This window comes from Hibiscus syriacus, unplaced genomic scaffold, assembly GCF_006381635.1.
Source record: "Hibiscus syriacus cultivar Baekdansim isolate YM2019G1 unplaced genomic scaffold, ASM638163v2 tig00110462_pilon, whole genome shotgun sequence".
Taxonomy (NCBI): domain Eukaryota; kingdom Viridiplantae; phylum Streptophyta; class Magnoliopsida; order Malvales; family Malvaceae; genus Hibiscus; species Hibiscus syriacus.
The window spans coordinates 747,772-757,912 of NW_024062747.1; the positions used below are offsets into that span (position 1 = coordinate 747,772).

At 32.2% G+C, this 10,141-nt stretch overlaps 1 pseudogene; it reads left to right on the forward strand.

Moving 5' to 3' along the window:
- The first annotated feature begins 778 nt into the window (after positions 1 to 778).
- Positions 779 to 2,670, forward strand: LOC120127006 (annotated as a pseudogene).
- The last annotated feature ends 7,471 nt before the right edge of the window (positions 2,671 to 10,141 follow it).

Consider the following 10,141-nt stretch of genomic DNA (forward strand, 5'->3'; position numbering starts at 1 on the left):
GGTTTTAGTCCTGAGGTTGTTGCTTGTTTTGGTTCTGTTTGAATGTGCGTTAGCTTATTTGTATTTCATTCATGGTGTAGGCTGCATCTTGTTTTAGCCTGTTATGGGTTGTTCTAATGGTATGTTTCGGTCTCTTGTTGTGTTGTAACAGAGATTATGGCTGATTTTCTCCACTCCATGGTTATACTCTTTTTCCTCCACATAGGTTTAGGGAGGTTTTTTAAAGATGTCCTAAGGTGTTGTACTTTTGTGTTATTCTCTAATACAAAGTACCCATTTTTCAAAAAAAATATTTTAACTGTATAATTTAAAATTTTTAAACTTATTTTTTTGTGATCATATGTGGTATTAAAAATAATAAAATATGATACATTATATGAAAATAGAAGTATTATGAATAAAATAGAAGTGGTAAAATAGTTACATAAAATTAAAATTTTGATTAATTGAAAAAAAAATCACCTATTTAGATGGGATATAGATAAATAAAAGTGAATTATCAAAATCTTATTTTAGAATTTTGTTTTTAAAAACATTTATATTTAAATAAAAATTTCAAATTTCAAAATATTGATAAAAATTAAAACTCTCGTTGTTCTTTCAAAATTAAGTTGGGGCCTACTTGTCTTAATTCTTGGTAGCTATGATATAAGGACCACTTCATTTGGGGGACTTTATTAAGCTGCTGTCCTGCTTCTGCTGCTTTAGGTATCGTTCTTTAAAGCTACACTTAAACAAATTGCTTTCTTTCTATTTCTCTCCTTAGCTTAAGCAAAATCCAAGTATGTAGAGCTTCTGATTCAGTTACACTCGGGCCTACAATTTTGTACATGCTCTCTTTCCCTTCCATCTTCTTTTATGCTTTAAAAAGTGGGGGGAAAACTCACTCTTTTACTGATCTTTTCTCTTGTTTATTGTGGTGTAATGTTAGTGCAGTTCACAAGATTTTCCGTCGAACTTTGGCTGGAGAATGGTATATATGTGTGCGGATAGTGGGAATCTAATGGCAATTGCTCAGCAAGTTATGCAGCAACAGCAAGAGCAACAACAAGAGCAACACCATCATCAGCAGCAACAACTTCTTGGTCTCAGTCCTGCTACTCTAAACCCCTGGAGTCACCACGGCGTTTCCATCTCACCCAGTCTCGGATACGGGCTTTCGGGCCAAGGTTTTGCTGACCTGTTGGAGGGAGATACTGGAGAAGTGTTTCAGTTCCCTAACATGGGTCATCATAATACGAGTGGATTTCGGTTCCCGGATTTTGGTGGTGGTTCTGGTGGTGAATTTGACACCGACGAATGGATGGATTGCTTAATGAACAGTGGGGATTCAACGGATAGTTCGAATCGGCCGTCTGGCTGTGAAGCCTGGCCAAACAATGTTGATTTTGGTCTTTACGGTGCCGATACATTTAGTGCTTGCCCGAATCGTCTCAGCGTGGCATGTCCTACGCCGTCTGATCTGAACCGAGTGGTTTTCTCAGCAGAGGCAGAGAAAAATCTTAGCCCTTCTCTTCAACCTCAGCCTCAGCCATTTACGTGGTCCCTCTCTCCTCCATCTCCACCTGCTCAAACAACCGTTAAAGAAACCAAAGCAAGCAGTCCCCCGAGCCAGACCCCACTCAGAAACGACGCCGTAGGGGTCTCAGTTGATTCCCCCGGGATCGAGTCAGCTCACCCGCTTTTAAAATTCGTATTTCGGGTATACCTGCCCCGGTTTTGGGGTTATCTTCGTCTGCTTCACTTTATGCTACGGGTAACCGTCTATGTGACTTTGCAAAGCTCCTGGATTTGAATTTTGAGTTCAAACCGATTCTACCTCCGATTAAGGAACTTAACGAGTATTGTTTCCGAGTTGACGACGATGAGGTATTGGCTGTAAATTTCATGCTTCAATTGTATAATTGGTTGGATGCAACTCCGGTCACAGTTGAAGCAGCTCTCCGTTTGGCTAAATCTTTGAACCCCAAAATTGTGACATTGGGTGAGTACGAAGCCAGTTTAAATCGAGTTGGGTTCTTGAACCGGTTTAAGAATGCATTGCGGTATTATTCGGCCGTGTTCGAATCGTTGGAACCCAACTTACCACGTGATTCACCAGAGCGAATAAAAGTTGAGAGACTGTTATTGGGTCGGAAAATCGCCGAGATTATTGGACCGGACGAAGCTGAAAACCGAAGGGAACGGATGGAAGATAAAGAGCAATGGAAGGTATTAATGGAAAGTGCTGGCTTTGAAACGGTAATCCTTAGCCACTATGCGATAAGTCAAGCGAAAATTCTGTTGTGGAATTACAATTACAGTTCTTCCGTCTTCGTATTCACTAATTCAATCCCAGCCTGGATTTCTTTCTTTACCTTGGAAAGAAGTGCCTCTACTCACAGTATCATCGTGGCGTTGATGATGATTTCAGGGGATTCTTGGCCATCAATGCTGTGAAATTTTCCACCTGTTAATTTTTCTCTACCGTGGAATGGAACAGCTCAACTCGGTCTATGCTGAGAATTCAAGAACAAAATGCTTATTTCGCTTGTTTTATTATACATTTTGATTTCGATCTTATTTTTTTCCTTTGGTATTTGAGTCCTGGTTTCTCACTTTTGAACAGTTTGGAACTTTCAGCATGACAATAAGGGGATATGAAATTCGTGGAGATTTTCGCTTTTTATATTGTTAAGATTGTTAGGAGAAATAAATTGTACACAGGTTCATTAACATCTAGATACTAGGTACTTTTGTATCACTGAAATCAAGCTTTCAACCTTTTAGACTGCTCTATCTTACAATATGTATCGTTTTCAGTCTTATCTGGATGGAAAAGGACTTTGAATTGCTTGTGGGGTGTTGTTGCCATCCCTGCCTAATCTTTTTTTCCCCTTTTTTTTCAGCTTACGGGACTTTATATCTGTTGGTTACAGATTTCATGGCTGTCATTTTCATCCTGCCTAATCTATTCTGATCATGCTGGATTGAATAATATACATATTATTGGTCTTAATTTCTGTCTTTTAAGCCCACGTTGATCTATATGTATATAGATGTATAAATAATATACATATAATATGAATAGGAAGAACGTGCGACAGTCACCAGCTATTTTATCCTATTCTATGCAAATTTCTTTAGAAGTTAGGCTACAAATGCTCAGCGATCAGTTTAGGACTTTCACAAGTCCTTCCACAAGTCCTGAAAATTCAAAGAGCATGGACCAGAAAAACAGAAAACAATCATAGGAAAAAACATGGTTTTAAAGATGGAAAATATTTAGTTTATTATCCTTCTGGAAACTGATATAAATCTGATATCGATTATGAAGTCTAGAACCAAATTCTGCATTTCCATATACAGAAATTATAAATGAAGTGAAAAAGAAAAGGGTAAACTATACGGGTGACCACTAACTATGGTCCAAAATCATTTTGACCACCGATATTTCAATGATGTGGCAATTAAAATATTTTGGTATAATTAAACAATTAGTCTTTGTTATTTATATATTCTTTCAATTTGATCCTAATTATAATAAATTTAATCATCAAATCAGGAGGTGCAAAACCACACAAAGGGAAAGAAAACAAATCCACGCAATAAAAGAAGAAAGCAAAGGGAATCAAAATCGGGACCTCTGATTGGAATTGGAGAAGTAAAACCATTGAGCCAAGGCAACTATTTGTTTGTTTTGGATAACAAATGGTATATATATTGTATCTTAGTATGTAAATGCTTTGCTCAAAAGATAATATTTTATATATCTTAAAATTTAAAATTATCTTTTATTTTTGTTTAACTTTTTAAATATATTTTATTTTTATTTTTATGTAAAAATATATTTTATCTTTATGATAACTTAAAAACATCTTAATTTAAAATATATTTTATTCTTATTTTAAATAAAATATATATATATATCTTACTATTATCTTCACTTAAAAATATACTTTATTCTTATTTTAAATTAAAAAAAAGTATATATCTTAATATTATCTTCACTTAAGAATATATTTTATTCTTATTTTAAATTAAAAATATATTTTAAAAGTTAAGATAATAAAATATATTTTTAAGTGAAGATAATAATAAGATATATACATTATATATATATATAATTTAAAATAAGAATAAAATATATTTTAAAAGTTAAGATAATAATAAAATATATTTTAAATTTGAAATAAAATAAAACATATTTAATAAGTTAAAATAAAAAAATATACTTTTAAAATTTAAGATATATAAAATATTATTTATTTTGAGAAAAACATTAACATACTAATAAGATACAATATATATATATATATATATATATATATAATTTGTTATTCAAAATTTTTAAGTGGTTGTTTTGGCTTAGTGGTTTGGCTTTTCTTATTTCAGCGAGAGGTACTACGCTTTGACTCCCCTTGCCCCCTCTTATTGTGCGGATTTGTTTTCTTTTAAACAAAGGGTGATATGTATTGGTAAAAAATAAATTTATTAAATTAAAATAAATGTAGTCCTTCAATCGAATGATAACACGTGTCGTGACAAGTGTCACAAATGACACATGACATCTCCTGATTTGAGGATTAAATTTATTTTAATTTATTACAATTATGACCAAATTGAAAGAATATATAAGTAATAGGGACCAATTGTGTAATCTTACCAAAATATTTTAACTGCCATGTCACCTACGCCGTTAAATATTGACGGCAAGCGACTTAATTGAAGAATTTAAATAGTTAGATGGTATGATGGATTAGATTGAAACATCGGTGATCAAAATAATTTTTAATCATTGTTGAGTGGTCACCCGCATAGTTTACCCAAAAGAAAAATGAACAAGTGTCAGTAAATGATTGAGTTTGTATACGCAAAGACATTTTATACTGTTTAGTAATACCAAAGAATTGGGCTTTTTCCAAAATGTACATGATATGGGTTCCATTTGGTAAATGAAAGATCCATTTTAAAGATATTCTAAAATATATTTGTTAACATGAGGTTAAAAAGCGACAAAAATGGATTATAACTGAAAATTTAATTAAAAGTGTAAATTTTTAATTGGATAGAGTAATATTTTATATTGTAACAAAAAAATGTTATATTTTTTTTATAAAATATAACTTTTTCGATTGCAATCGAAAATGTTATAAAAAATATTACATTTTTTATAACAATTTTAATTGTTAACTCTAAATTCTCATAATATAATTTTTTATTACAATCGAAAATATTATAATTTATTTAATTTTTTAAATTAAAATCATCTTAAACTAAACTGTTACTGTTTCTTTTTAAGAGATTGAGAAATAAAACATCAAATACCAAAGGTCATACAAAATCTTATCTTTTCTGACCTTTTTAAGGACGAATATCTGCAGAATATCAAATACCAAAGTTGCCGCAAATGGATCTTGAGTGTTTGTTATTCGAATATATAATTTGGCTTAATACACAAATTGTTATATGATTTTAATAAATTTTTAATTTAATATCTATTTTTTTTATTAAATTAGTATTTGAATTTTAGAAAAAAAATCAAAATATAAAAAGCAATATTTTAATTGCTAATAAAATTATAATAAGTGATATTTAATAATATTAAAATATTAATTAATTAATATCATACTAATAATTTAATTATTAAAATAAAATATTGAATTCGTATAAGAATCAATTTAAAAATATTTCCCAACTTCAAGTATTCAATTTGAGGTAAAACTCAAAAGTTGCTTATATAGTCTCCCCTCCCCTATTTTATTGTTTTTATTCTTATCGTGATAATATTAACGATAAGATTAAGAAAAAAACAATCCAGATCCAATCCATCTTGCGTACTTACAACGCAATTTGGCAACATTGACATTTGACCTGTACCCAACTCATAATTTTCACGTGGCCGTGATGCCCTAGTTTTCGTCACTTTTTTCTAATTCCTTGCCCCTTCCCTTACGCAACGTACTTTTCTAAATATAAAAATAAAAGATGCCGACTTAATTACACGTGGACGCATCTAAACCATTCAGAGTCCCAAAATTTATTATATCTCGACCGTCCATTCTCCTGAAAAACCCCTATATAATTAAGGCTTTGTGAACCCACTACTTATTCTCATCTTTTTCTTCATGCCGTATTCGTTTTGCAGATTGATTTTTCCTTCGATGTCTTCCCTCCCAAGGGATATGTCTTAAGATCGGCTCGGATCGCGGGCCAACAGCTCCTTCTTGTTATCTGATTTTCTATGATGAAAGCAGTAAACGTTGATGGATCTATGCTTTTAAAGGCCTTTTCTGGCAAGGAAGCAATGATCAACTCGAAGAGCCCCAGCTCTTCTGGCTTTCGAAGTATGTTTTTGAAGTCCTTTGCGCTCGCGCATCGAGTTGCAGGCTTTCTTGATTGTCGTTTTAAGTTTTACTCTTGTAATTTTTGCAGGGATGATCTCATCAGCGGCTGAGATTTGGACGAGCGTATTGATTTTAGATGTACGGTGTTAATAGATGAGGCATCTGATGTTGTGAATCGGCGATGTGGGATTGAATGGCTTGTTCTTGAAAGGATGTGTAAGATGTCAGGGCAAAAGGTCCCACTGATAATATTTATTTGTTAGGGGACTGAGTCCTGATCTATCTTTGTCGTCCAAGACCTTTGCCATGACAGGTGCGCTTGCATGGCAGGTCACCCAACTTAATAAAAATTTATCTTTTTCGGTGTTTCTAGAGGGGAGTTCGCACGGGGGTTGCCCGGGTTCTCCCCTCTGCTGCGGTGTCGTATCGTGTATCCTTCTCTTTTTATTCCCATTCCCTTGCTCGCTTTCCATTATTTTGCATCATACGGGATGGATGCTTGATTCAACATCATCACCAACGTCGGAATAAGCTCATGAACTCCCAAGCCATACTACTAGCGTATCTCAAGGCCAAGGTATTATCTTACATATTTTAAACCCACTTCGGCTTATCTAGTTTTTTTTTTAAATTTAATTTAATTTATGCAGATATACAATTTATTTTCACAACATGAAACGATAAAAATAGATTTAAAGTTTTTAAAGGGTTTAAGTTGATCTGAACTTATTAAAGGGTAAGTAATATTTAAGAACATGATTTTAATAAGTAATATTTAAGAACATGATTTCTAATTATTCTTCACCCTTTCTTAAGAAAGGAACATATAATTTTTTCTAATTTTTTCTTGGTTATTGATGTTCTTTTATTAATTATTATTCTGGGAGAAGCTAAATTTTAAAACCATCTGTTTAATGTTGGATTAATTGATTTTGGTAATGAATAAGCTAAATTAATTGATTTCTGTAATGAATAAGTTAGTATAAAAAATTTAACATCATCTTTATTGAACCTGCTAATCTTTACAGTATAATTTAAAGCAGTGTAATTTTTAATGGCAACGGTGCTAATTTATATTGGAGGTTGTATAGATTTTTATTGCAACTTTTAATTGAAGTGGTTCTCGTAATAACGAATTAAAAATGGTGTGTAACTCTCTTAAGAAGTTGAACCATCAATCTTCATTTCGACTCACTAGATAAATTGAGAAATCACCATTTCAATTGAGTGTTATTAGCACCGACACTTGTATATATGATCATATTTCCCATAATTTCTATATTTACTGAACATTTAATCATTTGACTATTATAAGTTGTCTGGTTCTTTTTTAAAACAGATTTTACTTGGTGCTTGGTGTTATGGGATTTTTTATAAAATTGATTTGAATTGCACATCGGATTTTTGGGGAAATTTGATCATTCTGTTCGTTACCAATGAAATCGCTCCAAATTTCATTGGATCGAATTGATATGAATCATATATTTTCAAAATTGTTTTTTAACGTCTTTAGATACTAAAAGATTTTTTTGTACTTCATAAAAATTTAAATGGTTGTATAAGTTAAAACGAGTATATATTGATTTTATATTCCTTACTATTTTCACAGAATTTTCTCTCAACCTAACCGAATCATTTAAATTTCTAACTAAATTTAAATTTTTAATCCCAGCCGTTCAGTTTATTGGATTATCTTTTCATTTTTTTACCGTTTGAATGTTCTTGGATTCCCTTGCTTTATTTCTGTTGTTTATAAATCTTTGCATTATTTTTAGTAGATAAATGCATTCCCTAGTTTTGTATTATGTTGTTAGTGCATTATGGAACTGTACTTTCTTAGGAGAATGTCATTTGTACGCTGATGCAGCATATGTATTTTGCTTGTATATAGCTCTTGGTAGTTGTTTAAGCCCTTGCACGGGCTTCTGTTTACATTGGCTTGATGGTTGCAAGTACTTTGTCTTTGGAAGATATCAATTGAAGAAGATGTCATAGTAGTGTGACTTTGGTGTTGGGAAGTATTTCTGGATTATCCTATTACATCATGTTACGTTTCTCAGTTTTTTGATAGAAACTGGAAGCCGAGGTCTGTGGAATGAATGGCTCATCTGTATAGCTTGGTCACGGCATTGAGCACAAGGATGCTGGATAGTATGTTTCTGTTTACACAATTCATCATGTTTCCTATTTCTTCTTTTTGATGGTTACTGGTTATCAAGGGTATCTGGTATCAAGTGTTTTAGCTATCGTCACATCAATAAGTGTAGTGATGCTGGAGGTATTTCTGGATTTACAGTATTCTATCATGTTCGGTGTTTCTTTTTGATAGAAACTGGAAATCAAGTTATGCTGGATGAAGTGTTCATTCAGCTGTCCGCAGCAGTGATCGAAACAATGTTGGGAGGTACTTTGGAAGGGTTCGCCTGTACAGCTTGTTCCGAGCAGTTAGTGTAAAATCTTAGGTATTTCTGGACTTACAATATTGCATCATGTTTGATATCCTCTTTTGAGTAACACTGGAAATCAAGATATGTATGGTAAGGTGTTTGTCCATAGCTTAGTAGACATTGAGGATTCATATTGAAGTCATTTGAAGCACCGAGGAGACTTGTAATGAGCGTTGAGGACATTGAAGCACTGTTTAATGCCGTAGCAGGTCAATTTTCCGAAGATTTTTCAAACAGATGCAATTGATGAAGCATTGAAGTCTTTTTTTTTTGTTAACTTTCTTGGTTTTATGCAGTGATGTACTGAGATTAGTTTTGGGGAGCTTTTGTTGAAGATTGATCAATTACCATAAGAGGTACATGTAGACCGTGTAAAACCAGTTCCATTACATAGTGAAGATTTTAAGCGGATCCCGTGGTTTTTCCCCTTGACTATAAGGGGTTTCCACGTAAATTTGGGTGTTTCTTTTTAAATATTTCCTATGTTGTGCGATATAATGTTTATGATTAAATAATGTCGAGCCTGCTGGAATTCATCGTTTCCAGTTTTGATACATGCATATAGCAGCCAGCAGGTATGATGATCGTGATCCAATTTAAATTCTCAGTGAATCGCTATTTTGTTACTTCCGTTTCTTCTGTACTGTGTAGATAATTTGAAGCTGGAATTTGATATCTAAAATTTGAATTTCAGGTAAGATATTTTTTTCTATAATGGAAGCCAAATTTCATAGTTTCCTATTGAAAAAATTGATATAAAAGATTTTTCGTATTGAAATTTTTGATGCAAAAGATATTTCCCATTATGTGTAGATTTGTTATATGTCGGATTATTTTAAAATTTGCTTCTTTTATTTTTAATTTTCCATTTTATAATTTTTGTTCGAACTGCGAAAATTTTATAAATATAAAACCAGAACGAGTAGCAAAAAGTAAACTTTGATTATTTGTTCACACGGTTCTCTACAAAGGAAGTTTTGACTTGGTGATAATATGGGGTAAAGGTAATATAGATCTGTAAGCTCAAAATGGAAGAGCGCTCAAGTCCCATTTAGTGGATTGAGAGGTTGATGGTTCGAATCCATCCAGATTTGCTCTCTTTGTAGTAGATTTGTGTTTCAGGGTAGTTTTCTTGGGTACACTTTTAAAATATAGTTGTTAAACTTCTAGATTTTTTTATTATAATATTGTCATGAGTTATCATTAAAAATAGATGATTTAACGTACTAATATCATTTTTAATTATTTTTAAAATTTCAAAATATTGGTTTCTGTTATCATTCAACGTTGTTTAAATTATTGTCATCACTAAATACAATACATATTATATTCAAGAGTTCCATCATATGCATACATATATAAATATAT